Here is an 8,586-nt window from a genome sequence, read left to right on the forward strand (position 1 = left end):
CCTCACAGACTATAAAATTTAGGCCACATCCTTAGTGTGAGTGACCACAAGCACAGCGTCAACAACAGGCCGCCCGATGAAGCCTGATGTCGTGTTGTCAACAGACAAGAGCATTTGTTTTTGTCGCGAAACGGCCGTGTCACATGAGCGGTTCAGCCAAATAGGGGAAACCGGCCATGCCTCCACCAAGCCTCCCTGTTACCGTGGATCTCAGGTCACAGAACGTTCGGCTGACGCCATGCGCTCCATTGCGCGCCCTTTGCTGAGGTTCTTTTTCAGTGTGTGCTGCCATATACTTTTTACACACACACACACACACACACACACACACACACACACACACACACACACACACACACACACACACACACACACACACACACACACACACACACACACACACACACACACACACACACACACACACACACGCGTCTCAAGAGGTTAATGACAAAAAAAACTTTTTGGTAGATAGCAGTGTCAGACTTCACTCTTGCTCCCGATCAGCTAACAACCAAAAAGAAAAAGTATACATCGTGCAATAACCAGTTGTGGATTTAAAATGTTGTTGCCCATAGGCACTTACCTTTTTGCTGCCCGGACCGCCTCCCCCTGCAGCACTGCTCTTCTCCTTCTGCAGTGTCGTGGCATCAAATGACACCGCAATATCACGTGATGACACATTTCCATGACAACGTCCCGTCATGTGATGTCACATTGTCGTGGCAACACATCGCCATGTGACGTCGCAGCGTCATTTGACACTGCAATGCTACAGAAGGAGGAGGGTGGCACAAAGGAAAAGGTAAAAGGCCATTACAGAGGCCCCATGTTCTCCCCTGACAATCAGTGGAGAACAGAGCGGCGCCCCTGTATATGGGGAAAAAATAAAAAACAGAAAATTTGCTACCCCAAAATGTTGCCACCCTCGGCCCGGGCCTAATGGGAAATCCGCCACTGGCCATACAGTAGTTTTTTAAAACTCGAGTGCCCTAAAGTGTTGCACTCAGAATTTAAACATCATATGCCCGCATATAGTGCCAAAAGTGGGTGGTAGTATTTCTCCGCGGTAGATCGCTGATGTTGAGTGTTCTGGCTGGTGTCCTCAAATGGACCCGACTATCCCACTTTTACCTCCGTTACCAGAAGTAGTGATCGTAGTGCTCATGCGTCCCTCAGATTCAAATCGGGTAGTTTATACCTCGGGTTCCACCCTCCATAGTCCTGTCCTAATCTGAAGGAGTGTCCATTGCCTTTAGAGAGTATTATCACTGAAATTTCCAATGAGATGCATGTACTGTACCAGCAATTAAATGATTGAGACTCATATAGAAACCACCATTACTCAAGACACAGTTTAAAGCTTACTATCTCTCTTAATAACTAACCCCTGCAAACTAGTAGTATCAATACCTGTCATGATGCAGCCATCTCAGGGCCGGCTTGATGGCGGTGCCGTCACACCAAGCCCCTCACTTACATAGGCCCTGCGCTATTCCCGTCACAGTTAGACTGATTGCCGGGTGTGGTTGCAGGGCCTCTGTAAGTGTCTCTTACCTTCTATCTGACTCCTCCTCTCTGTCATCGCTGCGACGATGCGGAATCACGTTGCTATGACAACGTGACGGCGCAATGTCATAGGACATTGCGGCGTCACTGAGATAAGGAACAGAAGGAGGTGCCGGAGCAGGTAAGCAGCCCCTGCACAATCCCCCAGAACTGAAGCACCGATACATTTCAAGAAGGATCTGGAGCCATGTAGTGGTTGAAGGTTGTGTGTGGTGCAGCAACCAGAGAATTGTCATTGGACCTGACTTTATTGGTCAATAATTAACAGTAAAACCATGCTTACATGCAGATGACAGGTGACAGTTGGCAGAAAGGTCTTATCTGCAAAGACAAGCTTCAAAGAGCATTGTCAATTCCTATGACAATCTCATGCAAAACAGGGCCAGAGGTGACAAGAGTCACAATATTAGAATATTACAGATTTTAATTATATATGATAATTCATATTTGATGCAACCCACAATAATATAAAATATAAATCTTTAACGGGTAGAAGTACTCAGTTGTAATGATATAGATATCCTCTCATATTTTATATTACAAATAACTGATCATTTGTTTCTCTTCCAAAATTTTAAGTGAGACTAGCAAAAAGAGGCGTCTATTCACCCAGAGGCGTGTTAATAACACATGAATTTTCAAATTTCATGGCCTCTTGAAAGGATCTAATGTTATTCGTTGGTAATGTATACAGTAGGTCTTTTGTTTTACTCCTTTTTATTTTGTAAAACTGCTTGTATTTATATATTGTATATTTGTGTAATGTTTCGTTTTTGTAACAAGCATTGTACACTTTTTGTAATATTAAATCTAAAATATAATAATTCTGTCTTTGGGCTCTAATTGATCCTATTACCTGTTTGAAGAGATTAACTGCATTTTTGGGCACGTTTGGCTAAATTTGGGTTTTTGTGTTAATTACATATTTTGTTACTATAAGGGGGTCCGAGCACTCCTGAGGGGTAGCACTTAAATTAATCCTGCTAGTGGCAGCGGTGTAATTGGCGTGTGGTGTTTTGTGGGGAGTTAGTGACCTGTGGGGAGCTAAACTGTTGTAACTTCCTGCCTGTATGGGACAATACCTATATTGCTATCCAATTTTCGCCTGCCCTTCTATGACGTAATAATGATGACAAAAGAGCATTCTCGGTTGAAATCTATTTGCAAGTCTTTCGTCATAATTATTACATCATACAGTACATGGGCAGGCAAATACTGGTCAGTTACTAATATCTCAAAAATATTTTTTTCTTGATCATGAATTAAAATGCAGGTAATCATTCTGGAGAAAATAACATGAGAGAAACCAACAAATATTGTAGGAATGAGGCATTTCCTGAAACCTATGTCAGTGTTAGCATGGCTTAAAAGCAATAGACAAACAAGACAGCATTGCATGTGGGTGTGGCCGGAGAACTGTCAGGTAATGACCCTATTGCAGAGGTTATATTTCAGAGGCAAGATGCCAAGAGTACATAGAATAGCTTTAGCATTAACATTAAACAAACGTGTAAAATTAGAATACCTTTGCGCAGTTCCGGGAAGCAATTTTGTATTGTATGTAAATGTTTAAAGCCTAAATCTACTAAAATACTAGTGTTGCCATCATCATCGAAACCTACAACAGTTGACCTAAGCTGATTAATCTAAAAACTGTAAAAGCCCCACTTACAAAGTTATGCTTAAACTGAAATAAAATTAAGGCACTATCTAATTATTGCAGTTTCTACTGTTTGATTGTTTGCTTTCTTACATATAATAATTTTAAAGCAGCCATTCATTCAGAAGCATATATATATGTATGTATATATATACATGTAGAGGTATCAGTACCGTGTTAGCCGAGCTTCAATAATCAAAAAATAAATAGATGATACCGTTCTGTGGCTAACTAAATGCTTTTATTTGTGCGAGCTTTCGAGATACACTGATCTCTTCTTCCGGCAATGTTACAATGAATGAATGAAGCAAGGGTATACTTAAAAACAGTGTCTCTTGGAATGTTATCTGTGCTGGTCCTTCCCCCGGTGTGGATGTGTTTTATTGCTAGAGGTGTCAAAGGGTTCCTGAAAGCAAGTGAAGAAAGAGTGTGTATGTGTAACAGTGTGAATAAAAATGAATGGAGAGCCCACAGTATATACAGTGCTTTACACAAGGTGTGTGTGGAGTTGGAGTGGATATAAATGGTGTGGGTGGGTGTGGAAATGTGAGGGTTTGTAGCACAACTAAAAGTGTGTGTGGATACTTTGTGGTCCCTTTTGGTGTATAGGGATGGAAAAACAAGGAGTATTAGTATGTGTGAGAGACAGCTGTGTGTGCATACATATAGCACAGTATGTACAGACATGGCCTTTAGCGCTCATGGGAAGAGAGTTCACTAGTGTCAGTAATGGCTCATAAAATTTCGATCTCTGTTTAGGCCACTGCTAAGTGTCCCGAACAGTTGCATAAATTTGTATTCATGCAACCGTCTCTCTTTCGGTGTTTTAAGATTACCTTTGAGTATGGCAACCCTCAGATCGTTCATCTTATGGCCAGAGTCAGAGAAATGTTCGCCAACAGGACTGTCTCTTGTTCCACGTGTGATGCTGTGGCGATGCAGGTTCATTCTCTTGTTTAGCCCCTGTCCTGTCTCACCTATGTAGTAGCAGCCCCCTGGGCATTTCATGCACATGATGAGGTACACGACATTGCTGGAGGAACAGGTGAACCTTCCTCTGATTTTGTATTCCCGATTCCTGTGTGGTATTTGTATTGTGTCCGCTGTGTAGAGCATTGCGCAGGTTTTGCATCTTGGGTCCTGGCATGGTTTTGTCCTGCATTCAGTTGTACTGCTGAATACTTTACTCCTCACCATAATATTCTTGAGATTATGGGGTTGTCTGTATGATAATAAAGGTGCTTCAGGGAAGACCTGTTGCAGTCTTGTATCTTCCTGGAGGATGGGTTGTAGTTTCCTGGCGATCTTGCGTAGGGCTCCTAGGTGTGGGTTATATGTGATCACCAAAGGTACCCTGTCACTTGTCTCCTTCTGTTTGTATTCAAGGAGATCAATTCTTGGTATTTTGGTGGCTTTGTGAATTTGCTGGTCTACAATTCTGTGGTTATATCCACGGTTTATAAAGTCTGATCTCAAGGCTTTAATCCGCTGGTCTCTGTCTGCTGTGTCGGAGCATATCCGGTTGTATCGTATGGCTTGACTGTAGATGGTTGCATGTTTGGTGTGTGTCGGGTGGAAGCTGTTGTCCCTCAAATAGCTGGCTCTGTCTGTAGGTTTGCGGTATACAGAAGTCTGTAGTTGGTTGTTCTTTATAGTAATGGTGGTGTCTAGAAAATGTACTTCATCCAGGGAATGGGTGAGTTTGAGGTTGATGGTCGGGTGGAAAGTATTGAAGTTGTCATAGAACTGTAGGAGGTCCTGTTCGCCATATATACACAGTATATATATTCGTTTAACTCATATTATGTTAGTATCTCCTGTGAGCATATTCCTTGTCTCTAGCTTCTGCAGTTACCATGGAAACCTTTAGACTGCACTTGGCTCTGGGGAGAGGTCCAATTTAACCTCCCGGACACTTAATATGTAAAACGCTTATATCTGCTTAACAAATCATTAGATTTAAAAAAAAAATAGAATTGGCATTGGAAAAAGTTTGAAGCGTAAAAATAAATACATCCAAATGCAATTCCCCACAGGTTTTCTAGTTTTCGGGAAAAACTGCATACCATCTGCGACTTAATGACAGATGGTAATAATATTTCACAATCTATCCAATAATAGATTTATTGTAAAACAAAACTGGCCAAGATCCGTCTGCAATATGGAGCACCCAATAAGGGTGTGAAACACCAGTATCTGCACTGGTAAGTATCTCGGAAACCAGGGGACCGAAAATAACACTGTCAGCTCCAGAGGACCCCTAGTTCAAATGCAGTTACATATTGTGTGTGTGTGTGTGTGTATATATATATATATATATATATATATATATATAGTGTTGTCTCCATCACAGTTTAGGATCTTATGTCCCAGATTAAGGCAGGAAACGTAGTATTTTCCTGTATGGGGTTTATTAACAGGGTTAACTAACACTAACAGGCCACCGTCCCTTTAAGTCAAACTAATCATAAAATAAACTTCTACTACTCTTAGGAGACTAACTACACATGCAGCTTTAGCCCTTACTAACTGGATGTACAGCTAAACTGGTTACCACCCCAAAACAGGTACAGTTATAGCTAAACATATACAGTCTCTGCACACAGCAATATAGTGTTTCTCTTATCTGTTATTCCAAGGTTATGTAGCAGACATCCCCACTTGAGCACGGTCTCACGTCCTTCCTTCCTAGGGGAGCTCAACCCCACGAGAGCTCAGAGAATCTCTCCTCTGTAAGTCCAATGTTAAGGACTATGGATATATAGTAGGCAGATCTGCTGGGCGCTCAATCCGAAGAGCGTTCCAGTAAAGTAGACAGAGTCCTTAATGCAGGGGATATTTGAATTCCGCGGCCAGAACACTTTCCAAGCAGAACCCGGCCTCGTCTAGCTCATTCTGTTGTTTAATATTTAAACTTAATGGAACTAAAGTTTTAAATTTGTGTATCCATAGGGTCTTATGGGGAAGAGTGTGGGGCCTTTATAACCGTGGGGCTCTGTTCAGTGGCACCAACTACACAGCCATAAAGCCGGCCCTGTAAAAGTAATGTATGTATGTCTTTATTTAAATAGCGCCATTCATGTATATAGCGCTTCACAGCAGTAATACACGTGATAATCATATAACTAGCAAATAACACAAATAACACATCATGGGAAGAAGTGCTTTCAGACATAAAAGTGACATTTAGGAAAAGGAGTCCCTGCCTCGAACAGCTTACAATCTAATTGGTAAGTAGGAGGAACATACAGAGACAGTAGGAGGGTGTTCTGGTAAGTGATTCTGCAAGGGGCCAAGGTCGATTTATGAGGTATATAGTATCAGCCACGGAGTTACTCATATGCTTTGTTAAGGAGGTTTGTTTTAAGATGGCTCGTAAAGGTGGTTAAATAGGGTGCTAGTCGGATATTGAGGGAAGGACATTCCAGAGGTGTGGGGCAGTCAGTGAGAAAGGTGTAAGGTGGGAGAGGGCTTTAGACACAAAAGGGGTAGAGAGAAAACATCCTTGAGCAAAACGCAAGAGTCGGGATGGTGTATAGCGAGAAATTAGGGCTGAGATGTAAGGAGGGGCAGAAGAGAGAAAAGCTTTAAAAGTGAGGAGGAGAAGTGAGTGTGTGATACGGGATTTGATAGGAAGCCAAGAGAGGGATTTCAGCAGGGGAGATCCTGAGACAGATTTAGAAAAGTGTAGAGTGATTCTGGCAGCAGTGTTGAGGATAGATTGTAGTCGAGACAGGTGAGAAGCAGGAAGGCCAGACAGCAGGAGGTTACATTAGTCAAGACGGGAGAGAATGAGGGCCTGTGTCAGAGTTTTAGCAGACGATCTACAGAGGAAAGGGCGTATCTTTGTGATATTGTGGAGGAAAAATGACAGGATTTAGCTACCTTGTGAATGTGAGAGGAGAATGTGAGAGAGGAGTTGAGTGTGACCCCTAGGCAGCGTGCTTGGGCTACTGGGTGAATGATGGTACTTCCAACAGTAATGTGAAAGGAGGTAGTAAGGCCAGGTTTGGGAGGAAGAATGAGGAGCTCTGTTTTTGTCATGTTAAGTTTAAGTCGGCGGAGGGCCATCCAGGATGAAATCGCAGAGAGGAATTCAGAACCTTTGGTCAGTACAGTACAGTAGGTGTAAGGTCAGGGGTTGAAAAGTAAATTGGTGTGTCGTCAGCATAGAGGTGATATTTAAACCCAAGGGATGTGATTAGGTCACCTAGAGAAAGTGTGTACAGAGAAAAGAGATGAGGTCCCAGGACAGAACCCTGCGGCACCCCCACAGAGAGATCTATGGAGGAGGAGAAGGTGTTACAGAGGCGGCACATTTTATTTGAGTGCGGCTAGCTCTGCAAGCCTGGGGATGCCCCGGCATGCTAGCCGCACTCCCTCGGCGTGCGATGCGCGGTCACGCGTCATCGGGTGCCTGCGCCCCCTGCACGCACGTCCAGGGCTCCCCGAGGGAGCCCTGGTGTCCCGCGATGTGGGGGACGGCGGCAGGGGGTTCCGGGGGACCCGGCGGACCCGGCAGCGGGAGAGAGAAAGCCCTGATCGGAGGGCGCTCCTCCGTGTCTTCGGCGCGCGCCCGGCACCCTCTGGCGCGCGCCAGGTTACTGCTGCGGCCGAGAACGGGCAAATGCTCGAATAAACTCGGCCGCAGCAGTAGCAGAAGAGACACTATTCAATTGCTAATTAAATACATGATTTTTAGGGTTCATATACCAGTGTTTACAAAGTGTAACATTATTATTACTGCATGTTGTGCAATGTTTCTCACGCTATTTCTGATGAAATAAGAAGCAGGAGGACCGTGAGCTGTAGGAGTCACTGACTCAGAAATGTAAGACAACAACCTACACCTGGGTGTTTTATTCTTCTTCTTGTCTTGTGACCCTGATTCACTTTGTTACCTTGATGTCAAACTCAGAGATCCCTTCTCCCAGAACCAAGCATGCTGGGGTCTATGTACTAAATGTTGCAAACGGCTTTTTGGCACAAAATTGGTGCAGGATAATCTTATTTGAAATTGCTCCCGTGGGTGCCTATGTACTGACCTCAATTTCTCAATGTGTGCCAGCAGCATCAAAAATTATACATAAAAAAATTGGGGCACATAGAAATGGACTGTACTTGGCGCACTGATGTATATTGTAGGTACTAAAACTAAGAATTTTTCTGTGCACCAAAAAAATTGTAGAAAGGTCATTTTAACTTGGCATAAACTTTCAAATGCCTGTTAATAGGATTGTCGCAGAATCAAATTGCTATGTACCAACACAAAAAAATGTATTTCAGGCAGCATGGATGTTTTGTTATGTGGAAGACTGTACATATTACCGCACTCCTCTCTTTAGAAGTTTGCTGCT

The sequence above is a fragment of the Ascaphus truei genome, chromosome 1, assembly GCF_040206685.1.
Source record: "Ascaphus truei isolate aAscTru1 chromosome 1, aAscTru1.hap1, whole genome shotgun sequence".
Classification (NCBI taxonomy): Eukaryota; Metazoa; Chordata; class Amphibia; order Anura; family Ascaphidae; genus Ascaphus; species Ascaphus truei.